This window comes from Coenobita brevimanus, chromosome 89, assembly GCF_032717465.1.
Source record: "Coenobita brevimanus isolate Jiangsu-jjx chromosome 89, ASM3271746v2, whole genome shotgun sequence".
Classification (NCBI taxonomy): domain Eukaryota; kingdom Metazoa; phylum Arthropoda; class Malacostraca; order Decapoda; family Coenobitidae; genus Coenobita; species Coenobita brevimanus.
The window spans coordinates 20,214,279-20,233,939 of NC_137042.1; the positions used below are offsets into that span (position 1 = coordinate 20,214,279).

The 19,661-nt window shown below is 43.9% G+C and overlaps 1 protein-coding gene across 1 annotated transcript in view; it reads right to left on the minus strand.

Moving 5' to 3' along the window:
• The window catches only part of LOC145411359 (tetraspanin-9-like), a 78,386-nt gene extending 64,300 nt beyond the window's left edge, over positions 1 to 14,086 (minus strand). The window contains exon 1 of the mRNA XM_080281384.1: positions 13,982 to 14,086. The gene's annotated coding sequence lies outside the window, so the exon portion shown is untranslated. The remainder of the gene's footprint in view (positions 1 to 13,981) is intronic.
• Positions 14,087 to 19,661: the final 5,575 nt, after the last annotated feature.

The window sequence follows — 19,661 nt, forward strand, 5'->3', positions numbered from 1 at the left end:
GATTTCAATAAAATTTAGTGGATAGGTGTGCAGTGGGTCAAGGAACAGTTGATGAGATTTTGAGGTGGATCTGGATCGGGATGAAGGATTAGTCATAGAATTAATTGGCGTTGATGGAGGCATGCACTCTGAAATCATGTACCAGGGTAGATTAAGAGTAAAACCAGAGATTTAATCGACTCTCTGAGACCGTAAAAGTATTCGTCTGGTAGGAAAGAGGAATTACAGCTGTAAATCGTACCTTTTATTGGCGTTGGCGAAGCACTGTCTGAGTGCTTTCTAGTCACTACCTTTAAACGATTCTGTTAAGTTCGGGAGAGATATTTTTTAACTGCAAGGGTTAGATACAGCCATCATTAATTTCTTGAAGAAGTCCTTCTAAAGTTGAATAAAGTTGCCTAGAGATATTAAGAATGATATATAAAAATACGGCATTGAACTGAAGGAGTTAAGAGGAAAAGTACATGAAGGAAGGCGGCCTGAGCAGGCGGGTGAAAGTGATGGGTCTTAAGCAATAAACAGTGATAAAGGCGTTATTTCCCCACCGCCTTGGTTGAACTCTGGGTTGTAGTGTTTAGCAATGTCAAACTTTACCAATGTTTAGTGTGACCTCTGGTACAAATGTGTTTATAGACTGAAAAATTTATCTGGAAGTAAAGGTATTTTGATTACTCCTCCAACATAGTTGTGCAGGTATTGTGACGTCAGCTTGCCCAATAGTTTTTATACATGCTGTGCGAAGATTGGATGAATGTAAATATTACTGAAGGATTATTCAAACATACGGACATTCCAGGAATCTACATGCTTCAGCAAAGTGGCAAATCCTGTTGTTGAAAGCTTGCTTTCAGAGGGTCAGGTCAGTGTCAGGCATGACTCACGATGATGACTGACGCACACTGACACACTTACACATATCCCAGCAACTGTCCTGCTTCACCCATTTCAAAGCAACAATCCATCTTACAGTCTGGTTTGGAATTGCCTACTTTTCCTCATTTTTGGCCGGGAATAGAGACCTTCGTGTATCGATTCAGCTCAGGACGGGAGATATTTTGCTACTCACTGAAACACACGGTAGTCCAAGAGCCAGTCCTCTCATAGTCACATCTCCAGTATTTTATTCCGGCTAAAACCATTCGAATTCATTGAGCTGGAAGTGTGCCACAGAAATTTGGGAACAGTAATTGTCACCATGAACTCTCTTGTGGCCGGGATAACTCTAGTACTCTTATTATAGTTCCACTAACGCCAGACGAGTTTATTCAGGTGAGAGAGAGAGAGAGAGAGAGAGAGAGAGGGAAAGAGTAGGAGACAGAGTGTTAATACTGCCCGACCCTCGCCAGACTCATATCACTGCTAACTTACTGCCTCCATGCGCACCTCATTGCCTCGTATTTCCACCACGGCACACACCACGCCGCACACCCTCATAACTCACTCACTCCACACATCACTACCATCAACTCTCCCCTTCCCTCCCCTCCCCTCCCTTACCGCCTTCCCTTCTCTCACCTCCCTTCTAAACTCTCCTTCCCTGCCCTCCCTCATTCCCCTCCCCTCTGTCTAAACCTCACATCCTCCTTTCCATTCTCCACACCCCATAACCCTTTCCCTCGCCCAACTTCTTCACCCTTTCTTCACACCTTACAACATTCTCTTCCCTCTCTCCCTCCACACCGTACACCCTCTCACTCCGTCCCCATCTCACATCCACCCTTCACCTCCCTCCTCCACATCTCATGATTTTCCCTCCCCCCACTTTCAATAACGCTAGTACCTCGTTCTACATCTCCTACCTTCAACTACCCTCTCCCTTCTGCGCCTTATAGCTTCCTCTCCCCTCACTTCCTCTTCCCTTTCCCCTCTTCTGCCTTGCATCTACCTCCAGCTTTGATGAGGCACCCCTCCCCCCCTTTCCCCTCCCCCTCCCCTGCACCTCATGCCTTCACTTCTCTCCACACTTCATGCATCCCTCATCCCTTCCCTCCCAATATTATTCCTTCCCCAAATTCCCTCCTCCTCGTCTTCATTCCCTCCTTCCTTTCCTCTCTCTTTCTTCCTCCCCCCCCATATCATGTCCCACAGCGTTGATAAGGTACCCCCTTTCCCTTTACCAACCTGCCTTGGGTTAATTACAGGTGAGAGTTTTAAACACTCACCCTATCAGCTACATGTCCCCTCACTGCCGGAAGTACTGCTTGCCCCCCCCTCTGTATATTTCTCTCCCTTTCCCCCACCTCTCTCTCTCTCTCTCTCTCTCTCTCTCTCTCTCTCTCTCTCTCTCTCTCTCTCTCTCTCTCCAATCAACGAATGGAAGAATCAGCGGAGAATTATGGAGGAAAACAAAACAGTTAAGGCCTTGAGAGCCGGGTGAATTTGCATAAAAAAACGATTTGAATTATACAAGCACGCAGAGATGAGTTTACCGTACTCCCATATTATTGATGTGTGTGTGTGTGTGTGTGTGTGTGTGTGTAATTCACCGGGTCGGTCAGGATCACGTGATGGTTTGTGATCATCGGCATTTTACCCTCCCGGAAGAGAGCTGAGAGCTCATATAGTCCGATCTAAGGGCAAAGCCTTGACCTTCACACACGCACACACCCATCCTCTTGCTCAAGGAGGACAGTGACCACCCACTTTGTCAGTGAAACTTTTTCGCATCCCGAGCAAGGCGCGAACCCCCGACTTAGCAGATGCTAGGCGAGAGCGTTACCACTGCACCAGCGTGTGTGTGTGTGTGTGTGTGCTTTACGAAACAGGATATATCTGCCTCTGGATGGAATGACCGTGGACATGTGCTCAGAATTACACACAAAAAAAATGTATTCGAACGCTGCCCTACAGCACTGCACATTTCCAGCCACGTCAGAACTATCACTTTAAAGAACTTATTTAGCGCCTTTACTACCACGACGTCTCTCTTATTCGGTTCTTGCAACAGCCATACGACATTATTCACCTTAGGAGAGACCTCTTGCAATGGAGGGTCATGAAAGGACGGGCCATGCAACACTGCGTCAAATCACGCAAAAGTGGCAACTTCAAAGGTTGCCAATATACTTTCGAAACTGTTATTTAGTCTTGTTCAAACAATGAAAATTTGTAAGTGCTTTATATTTTCATATTCTCTTTACTCATTGGCTTCCTGGATGCTTCGTTAATTTTTACAGTGCTGTGGTCGCAGTAACGAGTTCGTCACCCTCTGTGACATTTGGTTCACTTTTATTATACAGTATATATGAATCAAATTTAGCTGTGCTGCATTTCATTTTAACTGGGTCATATTTCTAATCTTGTAATCTGTGTATTGCTATACGAGTATATAATTTGATCTATGTGAACTCACACACACACACACACACACACACACACACACACACACATTTTATATATATATATATATATATATATATATATATATACTTGTGTTGGCATCACAGTGATTCTGTGCCGAGTCTTTCCATTTGACTGGTGGTTTTTAGTTTTTCTACGAAATATTATTCTGGTTTTTAACTCGCTATTTCTCCTCACTGTTTTTCTTTATAGTGTATTGAAGGAGGTTTGAAGGGTGATAGAGAGAGCTGTCTGATCTGCTGTCCTATTTCTCTTACTTCCGTGACGGGTGATACTACCAGTATGAAGGCCCAGCCACTTTGCATGGACTGTAAGGTATTGTGCATGTACTATATTCTGCATATCTGTTGTATGTGACACTACATCCTTCCCTCCTCCTCCCCATTGTTAGTCTCCTCCTCACCTCTCCCTCCTGTCTTCACCTCTGTCAAGGCACCGTAATTGACCCCTCTTCCAGCCCCGCTTTGTGTTGGGGTCAGAGGGAGTCTAGGTTATTCATCACTCCGTCTCTTATTGACGTCCCACCCCGCCCCGTGTCCACCTCACACCAACCTGCCCCGCCCCTCCCAACCACCAGCATGGTAACAATTCACCAGCCGATTGTTAGCACTCCATCACCTAGCCTCATGTTAGTCCACCCACCCACATATCAACATGTCTACCCAGTTCTCCTTTTACCAGTCCACCCATTGATGATACTGGTTCCCTTATCTCAGTAAAAGCTTCGGGTGTTTGCCTAAGCACAATTTCCTGGATGGACAAAATAGCAGTTAAGGAATTCTTGAGATTTTATTTTTAAAGCTTTTCACAGCTAGGAATTCACTCAGTGGAAAAAAAAAATCTTTTCATGTTAGCTTGGATAAAATTCCCCAGTGCACCATCCATACCAAAGAGGATTCAGATCAGATTATTGGAGTCAGTTTAGCTTTTTAAACTCCACATTACCCTTGACTGTTCTCTGTCCTTTGACTATCACTTGGTTAATCTTAATATACAAAGCCTGTTACAAGCTACCATGTATTTTTTTATTCAACTTACTTTTTATTTATATATTTTCTACATCCATTCGTGGCTAAACCTTCTAATCAGGTAGCATACTTTACATTTATTCTTGCCATCTCCAAGCGATTAAATTGCCCAAGGAGGGGCTTTTTGACCAGAGGGGTTAGATATAGCATTAATGAAGCCCATCACAACTAGAGATTTTACCTAACTTACATAACCATTTACTATAACTTCTTTTGAAACCCACAACTCATCAAAATCAACCCAACCTTTTAACCCTCAAGCCTCGATTGACGACATATTTACACTAGTTTGGTTAACGTCAATCGGTTTTACCAGCCACTGGGAGACTTTTCTGCTATTTAAAGTTCACTCAGCCATTTCAAAAACACTCACCTATTTACAAAATACACTTAACCAGTTAAAATACAAATCCACCTAGTCATCTGAACGCCCAGCAAACATTGTAATTTCCAGCCAGCTTTGCAAAATCCTCGCAGTCTATTAAAAATCCGCCTAATCCTATCAGCCATTTAAAGTCCAGTATGTCCGGCCAACCATTTAAATTCCTCCCGGTCATTTAAAGCCCTCCCCGTGATTTAAAAGTCCACTCAGTAATTATGGTTTCACTGCTCCTAAATCGCCTGGCAACCAAATCACCTTTTTTTATATTCACACAAAAACCTCAACAGCCGAGCTAGGTGTCTTGTGTGAGGGAAAGGTGTGATAATCGTGGTGGTGGTATAATAGTGGTTGAGGTGGTGGGTGGAGGAGTAGTGGAGGAAGCTAAAGTTGTTGTAGTGGTAGTGGTTGGATTTTTGTTGGTGTGCATGTAATGGTAGACTTTGTCATTGTTGCTGTAGTCGTAGATGGTGTTGTAGGGATAGTGGTTGTTTTGATGGGAATGATGTCGTAGTTAAGGTGGTAATGATTACTGCAATGAAACTGGTGGTGGCTTCTCTACAGGTATAATGGTAGCAATTTTTATTGAATAATATATATATATATATATATATATATATATATATATATAATATATTTATATATATATATATATATATATATATATATATATAATATATTTATATAGATAGATTGATTGCTTGCTCGATAAATAGATAGATATACACAATATACACAATATATATATATATATATATATATATATATATATATATATATATATAGATAGATAGATAGATAGATAGATAGATAGATAGATAGACTACTGATGTAGAAGTGTAGATGTATAGATACATAGATGTATAGACTGGCTTTACTGGGCCTAAAGAAAGTTATTGTAGAAGATACCTTTACACCAGAGTTATTAATGTAGTAAAAAAGCATTTACACTGGAAAAAATTGGAGCATCAGCAGTACTAACAGTTGTTGTAATAGCAGTAGTAATAATAGAAGCAGTGATAGTACTAGTAGTAGTAATAGTAGTGGAAACAGCATTTTATGAATAGTAGTAGCAGGAATAGCAGTTGTCGCATCAATGTGAGAGTGTTGGTAGTACCGTAGCCTAGTCTGGGAGGGGGCCAAGAGTGAGGTGCAGTGCTTGTGGGGCCCCTGCCTGGCCGCTAACCCCTCCAGTGTATATATAAGCTACCATTCCTTACCGCAAAAACACTCACGCATGTATTTATATAAGCCTCTACTCCCTTTCACCACACCGCTGGCATTAGTAGTACACCAGGTTATTTTAATGCTATAACTGCATCGCCATTCTTTCCGCCAAATAAACTCATGCGGCTTTGGCGATAACAAGACAGGTTATGCGAGGTCAACCATCGCAGTGAAAAAGGTTTACGTCTGTCCATATGCCTAGGAACTTCTCTTCCTATTTATCTTTCAGTTATCTATTAATCAACTTATCCTTTAGCCAAGTTTTTATTTGAGGAATCTTCTGTTATAGTATTTTATTTTACCCTTATTTTGCTTGTGATTTTCTTCTGTTGAACAAAGGCTATGACAGTAACCAGAAAATAATCCCCGGCAGTAACAGGAATAAAATGTCTGGGGGTAGCAAAATAAGTAAATAACTAAATACATAAATAAGTAGACTGTAAAGTGTACTCTTGTGTGGAAGGGTGTTATGTGAAAGAATGTTAATATACCTGGCTGCGTTAATATTTACCGTACAACACTCTTTATTCAACCTTATTTTTTTTTTCTCTCTCTCCACCACATAATACAAAGATAATCATACCAGCATCATTAACTCTTGATATCTTCTCTATTTCAGTGCGGTTATCGCGAAACTATCTTCTACGCATTAAAAGACATCCCTCTTGATGGTGTTAAATATGATCACATCTGTTGGATAAAAACTGACGAAACACGCACTGTCCACAAAAGATAAGTGTTGGTTCCAGTAATGTGCCTATATGAACCAATGAGATGATCACCTTTAAAGTTGCTGGTTTCGCTGCCCGCCAACCAGGAGTGAGCTGTGTCCTGCCTTATTAATATGTTGTAGTGGCACCAGTGTGAAGGCCGCGACGGAGTGAAGGATATTTTCCATCTTTCTGCCACTAACACTTCAAATTAGATTGTTTTATTTTTGTTGCGATAATGATAAGAGGATCCAGCTGCCAAGTTTGGTTGTCTGTGCACGTCCCGAATATTGATACTTGTATGTCAAGTCTGTTAAGTGTGGTTTGGCTGAAGCTAACGATTTCATTTGCTAGGCTGATTAGAATCACAAAATACTCTGTGCATATTTTTACGAGGGAAATAAGGATGAACACTAGATAATGCAAAAAATACTGCAGTGGGAAACACATCCTTTAATGACACAGTACACGAAATAACGCCAGTGCAACACGTTTTAACTTATGCCTGTTCATGTTCCCTTCGTGCGCGAACTTAGAAGTGTCGTGGTGGGTGAGACAATTGCTCAATGTTTCCCATCAAACATTAAAGGCCGACTTTGAAGGAGACCAATGCGTTGAATGAATGATAGTCTGACGAAATACCCACTGACGAGGTGTAGGTGTAAGGGAGTGTGTGTGTAAGAGCGAGAATGGGAGAGTGGGAAAGAGAGAGAGAGTGGTGGAGGGTGTGAGAGTGCGTGAATGTGAGAGGGAGTGTGAGACTGTGAGGAGTAGGCTAAACAATGACCTGCTGTTTGAGAGAATGACAGTGAATTAAAGGATATGTGCATGTATAAGAGAGTGGGTGAGTGTGAGTGCGAGTGAGACAGTGTGAGAGTGAGCGAGAGATGCATGCTTGAGTAAGATGGTGCATGACGAAACCCTGGCCTGCTGACTCTTGGAATGCCTATCTGCCTGACGACATGACTGACTAGACCACAAGCAACGTGCCTCACTGCTACGTGTGTTTTTGTCTGAGTGCACGACCGCCAGAATTATCTAGCATTATTTTCTTAAGCGATCTGCACTGGCAATGCAATAGGCAGTCTCTTCCCTGAGTGCCAGCGGTGTTCCTAAGCGCAGCGGGAGGCACACACACACACACACACACACACACAACGGGATGGATTCAGGTCGGTAGAGACATGCAGAGAAAGGGATGAATAATGGATGCAAACACTGCGCATTAAACATGACTGGATAATCAAGTGGCTTTGATGTATAAAGAAACGATAACTGAACAATTCGATAAAGCAACGATAAGTTTAATAAATGTCTGGATAATCTAATAAATTACTGTGATCCCAGACTCATCTAGGCGTGAATTCGTGTGGACTGCAGGTTCAAGTTACCATTCTCAGGCAATCCACCGTCCACCTTTCGGGGGTAGAGAGTAGAGAGGAAGCTGAGGGTCTTTCGTATAACCAGGCAGTGGAGCCGCCCTGTTATATTGATGCCACCACTTGAAGGCGTCCCTTTCCCTCGCCATCTAACGAGTAGGGGAACAAACACACAATGCCTGAATACATTAACGGATACTCCAGGAACCTCTGACTCACCCAACCTACTCAGACTGGTTACCTGCCCAGATCAGTGTCAGGAAGGGCGAGTGTGTGGGCAGGGACAGGCTGGGTGAGTGTGTGGGTGGGGACAGGCTGGGTGAGTGAGTGGGTGGGAACAGGCTGGGTGAATGAGTGGGTAGGAACAGACTGGGTGAGTGAGTGGGTAGGAACAGGCTGGGTGAATCATTGGGTGGGGACAGGTTGGGTAAGTGAGTGGGTGGGGACAGGTTGGGTAAGTGAGTGGGTGGGGACAGGTTGGGTGAGTGAGTGGGTGGGGGCTGGTTGGGTGAGTGTGTGGGTGGGGACAGATTAAGTGAGTAAATGGAATGGAGAGTAACACTGTAAATGAATAAATGGTTGAATTACCCAGTGACCTAAATGGATGAAGGCACAGTAATTGAACAGAGGGTTACTGATACAATAAACGAAGGGCTGTATCATTTATTTAGTTCCTAAGGTGTATAAAAGCACGATAAATGAACAGCTGGACAAAGACACGATAAAGGGGCTGAATTATCTAGGTACGGAGGTGAACAACTACACACTCCCTGACTCGCCTAGCCCACTGACTGACTGGTCCTCTGGCAGGCTCAGTGACTGGTTGGGTGGGTGGGTAGGGTGGTGAGTGGGTGGGGGGTAGGTTAGTTAGAGGGTGGGTGGGTGAGTACGTTGGTATGTGGTTGGTATATTGCTGGGTGGATGGGTAGGTTGGTGGGTGGATTGGTGGGTAGGTGGATGGGCGGGTGGATATAGGTTGGATGGGTGGGTGGGAGAACAGGTGAGGTGAGGTGAGTGAACAGGGAACAGGCTCTCACGGTTCACTTGTACTGAGGGGGAGGGTGGGGGGGATTGGGAGAGAGGGAGGGTGGGGATGAACTGTGAGAGAAGAAAGGGAGAGAATGTGAAAAGAGGGGAGTGGAAGGAAATGAAAGGAGAGAGAAAGTTAGAGGAGAAGGATGGGGGGGAGAGGATTAAGAGAGAGAGGAGGGGGAAAGGAAAAGACTGTGGAGAGAGAGGAGGCGAAGGGAATGAAAGGGGATGCAAGGGGTAGGAATGAGGGGTGAGTGAGGAAGAAGGGGGGCCAGGGAGAAAAAACTGGAAGAGATGGGGTAGCAGGGGGGGAAGGGTAAGGAAATGGGTGGAGAGGGAAGGAAGGAGAGGAGAAGAGAGGGAAAGGAAGAGGGGAGAGGAAAAGGAGAAGGGGAGAGAGCTAAAGGGAAGGGGAAGAAGGAGAATAAAGGCGGGAGAAGAGGAGGGTTGCGATGAGGAAAGAAAAAGTAGAAAGAGGGATGGAGCGGAGAAAAGAGAGGGGGAAAAAGAGGGAAGGGGAAAAAAGGAGGGGGAGGGGGCAGAGGAGAGGGTCGGGGAGGGGGAAGGGAATGGGGACAGGGTACAGGAGAGGACGACTGAGGTGAGAGAATGAGGGAGGAGGGGAGAGGGGGGGAGGGAAGGGAGTGTCATGGAGCAACTTTCCGTAAGCGTAAGGGGAGGGGGGGGAGGAGAGGAGGGAGTAGTGAGGACGGGCAAGGGCGAGAGGGGGTACGGGAGGAAGGATGGGACGGACGGAGGACGGGGAGGCAGAAAGGAGTGGGGAAAACAGAATGGAGAAGGAGGTATAGAGAAGGAGGAATGGAGGGAAAGGGAAAATAAGTGGAGGAAAAGAGGAGAGAGGAAGACAGTTATGATGGGAAGAAAGGAGAAATAAAATAAAAAGGAGGAGGAGGAGGAGATAACGGAGTAAGGAGCATTGCAGAGGGAGGGAACTGGGCAGTGGGTAAGGAGGAAGGTAGGAAAGAATAACGGAGTAAGGAGTTAGGAGGAGGGGAGGAAGAGATGAGATTATGGGGTGGGGGGAGATATGGAGGAAGGGAGGAAGACAGGAGAGAGATGGGGGGAGAAGGAAGGAATAAAATGGAGATGAAGGGAGGGGAGAGAAACAAGGATGTCAAGCAAGTTAAAGAGAAGCAGATAGAAAGAGAAGGAGAGATAGAGGGAAAGGAAGAAGACAGAGAGAGGAGAGAAGATAGAGAGAAGGAAATGAGAGACAGAGGAAGCGAAAGAGGAAATATGGAGGAAGAAAACAAGGATGGAGAGAAGGTAGGGAAGGAGGGAAGGGAAAGAGAGAGGGGAAAGAAGGAGACGAAGGGTTATAGTAAAGAAACACAAAACAAAGAGAGGACAGACTAAAGAAAAGACGATAAAACAAAGAAAACCAATTAAAAAACACAGGAGAAGAAGAAGGAGGAGGAGGAGGAGGAGGAGGGGAGAGAGAGAGAGAGAGAGAGAGAGAGAGAGAGAGAGAGAGCACATGATTGGCAGTGTTTATATTCCACTGGTAGATAGGCTGGTGGGTGGCAAAGGACTATGGAAGTATGTGGGTGATTAGGCAGAGACGTGGGATGGAAGGCAGGCAGATAGATAGATGGGTGGTTAGAATGGTAGGCTGGTGGGCAGGTAGGTTGGTAGGTAGACAGGTAGGTTGGTAGGTAGGTAGGTGGACAGGAAGGTGTGTGCTGTAGGTGGGTATGTAGTAGGTAAGTAGGTGGATAGGTAGGTGGACAACCAGGGAATTAATGAGATGGGTGGGTAAGTAGGTACAGTAGGAAGGTAGATAAGAAATGAAATGGATACGTAATTTGGTCAGTCGGTAGGTAATGAGGTGGGTGGGTAGGTTAGCAGGTAAGTAGATAAGTAATGACACAGGTAAGCAGATAAATAATAAAATTAGTAGGAAGGTAGATAGGCAACTAAGCAAGTACTGTAAGGAGGCAGGTAGGTAGATGTGCAAGTAGGTAAGTAGCTAATGAGTAAGATAGGTAGGCGGGTAAGTAAGCTAGTACTGAAGTAGATAGGTAGGTAGGTGGGTGGTCAGCTAGGTAAGTACAGTGTAAGTGGGTAGGGTACGGTAGGTGGGTGGCGACGTCCATAAATATGTGGTAGTTATGTTGGTTGGTTGGCAATTAAGAAGGTAGGTAGGTAGGTGGGTCCAACATTAATACTAAACAGCTACCAACAGTTTCACCACCAACACTGCTACCACAACGAGTACAATCCACTTTTTTTTTTTTTTCATTGCAAGGAAGAGCAAACTAAGGGTCAGGAGCCTGCATATCGCTTTCTCCAAGAAAAAAAATAAAATAAAAACAAGATAACAGAGAACCAAATTCAAGATCCGTTCATTTCGAGATGCCTGGACAAACTGCTTTTGAAAGACGAGATCATAGGCATTAGGAAATACAGACAGAAGGAGAGAATGCCAGAGTTGATTTGCTGCATGCATGAAGGACTGGAAGTAACAGCTAACTCTTACAGTAGAGTGTTGGACACAAAAGGGATGAGAGTTTGTTGCTAGACGGATGCTACGCGCCCGCCGTAGTAATGGAGGGATGCAAGCAGACAGTTCAAAGGAGCAGTGATCATTGAAGCAGCGATAGAAAAAGAGATGAAGAAGCAACAGTGCGGCAAAGAGACAGGTTGAAGGAAACCAGTAAGAGGAAGAGAGTTAAATAGACCAGAATCCTTTGACTCCACCTTGTTGAAAAGAGCTGTATGTGGGGAGCCCCCCCCCCACACATGAGTTGTACTCCATACAGGGGAGAATAAAACCCCTGTATAAAGTCAATAACTATGCAGGGGTAAAGAAGGCACGGAGTCGGCTTAGCACACCTAATCCTTTGGAAGCATATTTTACAAGAGAGGTAGTATGTTCTTTCTAAGATAGATTCCGAGAGAATGAAACCCCAAGTATGTTTAAAGATGATGCAGGATTGAACTGGATAGTGTTAAAAATTAGAAGGTACTCCTGTGGACGATTCTGTCGGGTTGATGGACCTAAGAACTGAGTTTTTGATGCACTAATAACGACAGTATTATTTTTACTCCAATCAGAGATACGAGCCAAGTCAGACATTAGGTGTGCCACAGCCTCATCCCTTGTTTGTTGAAGTAACTGCTGAGACGGACGCTGCGGGAAGCAATAATACTACCACAACAACAACTACCAATTACACTACTACAACTACCGAAACTACTACAATAACAACTACTTATACTACTGCCAGTGGTACCAAAACTACCTTTAGGGACACTTCTACTACCACAGTTAATCCCTCCGTCACGTACCTACCACAACCTCATTACCATTGCCACTACCACTATTACTAATACTACCACCATCACTTATATAACCATCACTACAACGGCTATCACCACCACCATTACTCTCACCACCACAATGTCATCACTGTGGTTATCAGTACTACCACTGTCATCACCCTTACAATATAACAATCACCACACAACTACCACCACTACAGCTACTGTCTTATCCACCACGACAATCATCATCACACATATCATCGTCACCACAACTGCCATCATCATCACCACGACTATAATCTCGACCACAACTACCATCTGCACACAATTACCATGACCACCATCACTCATCACAACCACAACTACCACCATTAATCATGGCATTACCACTATCATACACCTATTAAAATTGTTCTTGATACACGTGCCACTAATACTACCACCTCAACCACAACTACCACCATCACTTCTACCACAACTACCCCCACCTCACACTACCTGATATCATCGTCTTTAAGTATAGCCAGGTATCTAGGACTTAAAGTATTCAAATTTACCTGCAGTTGTGAGGCAGGTGTGTGTGTGTGTGTGTGTGTGTGTGTGTGTGTGTGTGTGTGTGTGTGTGTGATGAGGCAGGCATGACTGTATTTGGAGAGGCAGATATAAACAATTTCATCAGTTGTGTGTCAGATGTGTCATGCCCTTGTGTGTGGGGTAGGTATAGGGGACGTGTGTGGGGTAGGTGTGGGGGGTAGGTGTGGGGGACAGGTGTGTGGGATAGGTGTGTAGGCAGGTGTGTGGGGTAGGTGTGAGGGACAGGTGTGTGGGGTAAGTGTGGGGGACAGGTATAACTATGTAAAGGCACATTTTTCAACAGTAGTGTATCAGACGTGTTATGCTCCTTATCTAAATGGGTAGTGTGTGGGGTCGATGTGTAAGGAAGATGTGTGTTGGTTGTGCATGATACGGATGTGAAGGAATGACCAACTAAATAACGTACCTGTGCTGCGGGTGTGTGTGTGTGTGTGTGTGTGTGTGTGTGTGTGTGTGTGTGTGTGTGTGTGTGTGTGTGTGTGTGTGTGTGTGTGTGTGTGAGAGAGAGAGAGAGAGAGAGAGAGAGAGAGAAGTGAGGTCAAGACAAGACTGACCTGGACTACCTGTTGTACGAAGCAGGTGTGCGCGAGTAAGAGAGTGAGAGTGAGAGAAAGAGAAACAAGGATTGGAAAATGGAAAAAGGAATGTAAAGTAAATAAAGACAGAGAGAGAGTGGAAGATAGAACAAATGAAACTAGAGTAGCCTGGGAAATCAATTGCAAGACAGATGTGGGAGATGAAGCAGGTGTGTGAGAGAAGAGAGCAAGAGAGAAAGATATAGGAGTGACAGACAGAGGAAGAGAGGAAGTAAACAGAATTAGATTGACCTGGTGTAGCTAAGTGAGTGATGTGAGGCAGGTGTGTACAGCGAGGCAGGTGTGTAAGGTGAGGCAGATGTGCAAATGAAAGACGATGAGTGAGCGGAAGAAAGATAAGGGGAGTAAGAGATAGTGAGGATGGTAGAACAAATAAATATAGACTGACCTGGACTAGGTGTTGTGAGGCAGGTATTTGAGGCGAGGTGAGGCAGGTGTGTGAGGGAGGTGTGTGGAGTGGAGGAGTGAGCGACCCGTTCAACACAGAGACTAGAGACCAACTGTTGCTCGCTCACCCTCTCCTCTCAGCTGTGTGTGTGTGTGTGTGTGTGTGTGTGTGGTACTTCCCCCTCCCTTGCTCCCCCTTCCCTCTCCTCTCCCTTACTTCCCTCCCTTGCAGCACTCACCCTCCTTTCCCTTCCCTCTCTTTCCCTTTCCTCTCACTCCCTTCCCTACTTCCCTTACCTCTCTGTCACCCTCCTCTCACTGCCTTCCCACTTTTCCCCTCTCCTCTCTCCCTTCTCATTCTTTTCCCTCATCTCCCTCTCTTCATTCTTTCCTCTGGCCATTTCCTCCTCCTTCATCTCTCTCTCTCTCTCTCTCTCTCTCTATCTATCTATCTATCTATCTATCTATCTCTCTCCCTATCTTACCCTGTGTTTAACTAATCTATATTAACCATAATTTTCTTCGCACAGAACAGACCATGACCCACTCCCAACATATACACAAACATACAAGAAAATAAACACGTGTGTGTGTGTGTGTATATATATATATATATATATATATATATATATATATATATATATATATATATATATATATATATATATATATATCAGCATTTACGCAAAGACATCCACAACAACACACAAAGGCATCAGTACACAAACGCAATTAGACAGATTCGCTCGGGTGCACGCAAACATGCACGTATGCACATACACACAGGAGCACACAGAGGCGTGGATACATACGTACTTACGTATGTGCGCAAACACACACACACACACACACACACACACACACACACATACACATACAGACAGACAGACATATACACACATACATATGAGTACATGCTTAGTTCATTATTAACAAACGGACAGGAATGACTGGAAGGAAAAAACAGGAAAGAGCTTAAGTTCTTTATCCTCTGACTTTTCATACTACACAGAGTCATCCTGAGAAAGGCTGAGGATGGACTCTGTAATCCGAAACGGTAGTGGAATAAGGAACCTAAGGTCTTTCCTGTTTTTCCCTCCCACCCATTACACACACATACCGTACATACAGCAGACAGACGGACGGGCACAGTCACACACAAACATAGAAAACACACACACACACACACACAGGGGACACGTTAGAAGGCAACCCACAATCTCACCCCTGTCTCAACCCCTGCTATCTGCACCATCATCAGCTGTCCTTATTTACTTCCTTCTCTTTCTTCTATTTTTCTCCCTTTCTCTTTTCATTCTTCGCCTCCTTGTCCATAATCCTTCATTCTTCCTTTTTCTCACCCCTTCGTTTCTGCACACCGCTCGCTGGCGCAGTGGTAACGTTCTCGCTTGCCATCTGGTAGACGGGAGTTCGCGCCTCGCTCAGGTTGCGAAAAGTTTCACTGACGAAGTGGGTGGTTACTGTCCCCCTAGAGCAAGGGGACGGGTGTGTGGGTGTGTGAAGGTCACAGCCTTGCCCTTAGATCGGACTATATGAGCTCTCAGCTCCCTTCCGGGAGGGTAAAATGCTGACGATCACGACCATCAAGTGATCCTGACTGACCCGGTGAATTACACTCTTCCTTCCATTCTTATCCATCCTTTACTTTCTACTCCTTCCCTTCCTTCACTTCCTCCCTTCCTTCCTTCCTTCTCAGTCTTTATTCCATAGTTCATTATTGCCCTCTCTCTTTTACACTGACTTCTGCATTCATTCTCCTTCACTCTCTTCCATTCATTCTTTCTCTCTTTCAGTGTTATTCACTTTGCCTCTTTTTCTCATTCATTTCTACACTCTCTCTCTCTCTCTCTCTCTCTCTCTCTCTCTCTCTCTCTCTCTCTCTCACTTTTCACACGTCGCGTATACAGTTTTTCTCCTTTTGCGTGCACTTTTTCTTCCTTTCTTCCCTTTCTCTACGTGTCAGCCTATCTTCCTTCTGTCTTTCCATCATTTCCTCTCTATTTTTGTTCTCCCCCCTTTCCTTGTCCTTGCTTTCATCCCTTTTTCCTCCTTCCCTACACTCTGATTCCTTTCATTTTCTCTCTCTTATTTTCTCGTTTTCATATGTTTCCCTCCTCCTTCCTTCTTTTTGTCCTTCTTTGACCTCTCCTTTCACCTTCCTCTCATTCTTTTACTTTTCATCAACATCCTTTCTTTTCTATGACCTTTTTCATCTTCCTGTTTCACTTATCTTCCCTTTTTCTTTCCAGTTCCCTCATTCTCTGTCTTCCGGTCTATTCTGTTTCTTTTTTTCTTTGCCCTTGTTTCTTGCCGTCTTCCCTCATCTTCATCCTGTCTTTCTTCGCTTTATTCCATTTCCATTCTTCTCTCTCTCTCTCTCTCTCTCTCTCTCTCTCTCTCTCAGGACAATAATAATTCCCTGTCAGTGTGGTGAACGAAACCCTCTTCAAATCAAAGTGAAAACCACGTTCTCGCTCCCAGAACCTTTTTAAGAAGAACCTCTTATCTCGGCTTTAAATATCACTCTGGTGTTTTAAGGCTGACGGCGATGGATTCTGGGATCTTATCTAGCACACCGCATTCCAGATTTAGACATAATGAACGATAAATTGAGAAACCTTTTTGTTACGTAAGGTCAGGGTGAGCTATATGTTACGTTCACTGGGCCTGAGCCACGTCTGGCATCCACGCGGTGCCCAACTGATCGTACCTTACAGGAGTGATGGCAGAAAATGTAGGTTATAACATTGCTGGATTTAGCTACAGTAAACAAATCATATATTTTTGTCTCTTCAGTTATCTTTTTTATTCTGTACAGTTACTTTTTTCTTAAGTTACCATTTCCTCATATTCTCTCCTAGTTATCTTCTCTTTTTCTTTCCATTTTCCTCTCCATACCCTCAGTCTGTCTTCCTTTTCGCCAACCTCTTTTATTTTTCATTGTCCTCAGACGATTTAGCTGACAGACCCTTGAATCGTACACACCGCGTACCCAAAGCCTGTCGTACCGCACTTGTGTGACGGCCTTTAAGCTTCCAGCAGCCTTATTTACAGATTTTCTTGAGATTTAAGTTGTGGGTAAAATTGCTTGTTTATTCCTCTGTCTCCATTTAAGCCACTACCGTACATCTCACACCGAAATCAGAGTGATTACTAGAGAAAAAGAATACGAAAAACTGGACGATTTTTTTTAACAGCGAATTATTATGAAGACATTTAACTTGGACATTCGCTAAGATCCTCAGTAAATATCGTTCTTGGCTCCCGTATTTGGAATATGCTTTAACATTTTCCTTGTACCGTGGTTTAGACATCTGAGTTTGCCCTTAAAGAAAACGTAGTGTTGATAAAGTGTCAACCCAGGACGTAAAATTTACCTTATTCTTGTGACCTCCAGACCATTTCACTCAATTTAGGGATGATTAACATTATTCTAGCACTGAAGGAGTTGAGGAAGGCTATATTGAACCCCTTAAGTTTGAAAGTCTAGAAAGGTGAATAAAATCGTCTGTTAGTAGCGACAAAAAAATAAGTGCGACACGGTTCAGGGGTCAACATTGATGAATATGTGGGCGCATTCCTGTGTGTGTGTGTGTGTGTAGGGGTCAGTGGCTGGTGGGGTGGGGCGGGGCGGGGACAGTTATCCAGCTCGCAACTGGAATAACCCGTGTTCGATTCTTGGGCCGGTCAGACTGGTGGACTCACCTGGTTTACTTCTTGCCCCTGTTCACCCAGCAGTACAAATGGAGACTTGGATGCGAACCATCTGCTGTGGGCCATGATATATGAGAAGACTGGAATTTAAGAAAAAAAAAAAAAAAAAAGGAAAAACGACCCCCGTGCAATCGGTAGGCATAACATCTCAGACTTTTTCTCCTTCACCGATCTTCGCCAACTCCCTGGATTGAAAAAAAAAATGCAATTTAATATTCTTAGGTATCGTTTGTTTTTCGTATTTTTTCCTTTCATATTATTTCTGGTTGGGAAGTGTTCGTAGGTGTTACTGAAGACAAAAGAGTAACCATGTAATTTTCTTATACCACTTCAGTTCAAGGTCTGCATATATATGGACCGGATCAATGGCAGAAATAGGAACATTGATTGTAAATTCGACGGCTTAGTCTGGGGTTTTCTTGTTAGGTGCTTTTTTTTGTCCGTCACTCTGTCATCACTCTTGCTCCACCTGGCCTAACCTCTATTATTCTTTCATTACAAGGAAAAGTTTGGTTGGCGTCAAGTTCGTAAGACTTCTTCCCACCTCCCCCTCGCGATCATGGGGTCTTAGTTCAAATCTCGAGTGTTGGTGGCTAGATGGAGGCTCTGAGTAGGTGATGCCAAATCCAGATGCTTAAATACCACTAAATGTGTTTCTGGAAATAGCTTGAATCACGCTAGGGAAAATCTAACTACAGAAACCTGCTAGAAAAGGAATTAAAACCAGTAATATACTGATAAAAATTTGTCCAGGTCTCAAGAATGTTGCTAGATTTCTTGTCATTTGATGTTTAAAAATGTGGAAATAGAAGTGAACATCTCTACATTTGGAAAAAAAAAATAAAAAAACATTAACTTAGTAACTATAGTTTTAAATTTCTCCACTGTGATACCAACCCTCCATCCAAGCCATCCCAAACAAGCGTGGTGAGGGATGACATAAAGTCGGGTTATGTGTTGTGTCAAATGGAGGTACATTACCAGTCAGTTTTTGTCAGACTGAGGCACAGCCGGGGGCAGGAACTGTCATAAGAGTCAGTGGTAGCAAAGGTATATAACTGACTGACTCTTCGATATAGCGTTTAATCCCGACTGTACTTTCTCCATCACAAACTCTACTACACAACTTTTAAACCAGGCAGTACACCTCTGCAGTGGAAAAGTGTACTGTCTATACTGGTGAAGACTTGACAGACTGCATAATGCGGTGACAAGACCCCTTCCACAAAACGAACACAGGCAATCGGAAATCGGATAATCAGGGCGAATAATCAAGGTCAGATCACCTCATCACACAAGTACCTACAATGACCTGCCCTGGCTATGATCCCCGTTTCAGTATCCTGTGCTAGGGTGGAATCCATACAAATAAGGTCACTGACATGTTGAACTCTGAGCTATACCAATTTTGGCATCAACATTCTCCTGGCAAAAAAATGTGTGTCGAAATGCCATGGCAATATTGCCTATGGGTTTGATGCAACTGCAGCGCGCACAGCTGTATACCCGAGGCTGCAGCTGTGCGTTCACACACACACACACACACACACACGTCCGCCAGGTGATGGATCGCCAGTAATAATTTTTCATATTTTTTCACATTTTACTTTGTCGTGGAAGCATAGCCGTATAACTCGGTTCGAATGTTTTAATATTTCTCTACCTCTTAACCCTTTCGTGCTTGGAACAGCTCTGGTATTATACTCCAGCTGACGCCAGACAATATTATTCAGATGAAAGTAGGTACTGGAGCCTGAGGGTGTTAGTACTGTCATAGTAGCCCAAAAAGGTTAAAAAAAAAAAAAAAAAAAACTTTGCTCGTATTTCCTTCCCATTCCATAACTCTCGTAAAGCAACAAGTGAGTTTTTCATTTATAATATTTTCCATTTCCTTTTTTGTTAGGGAACATGCTTCCTGTCAGTGTTGAGACGGGTTATTACCAAAA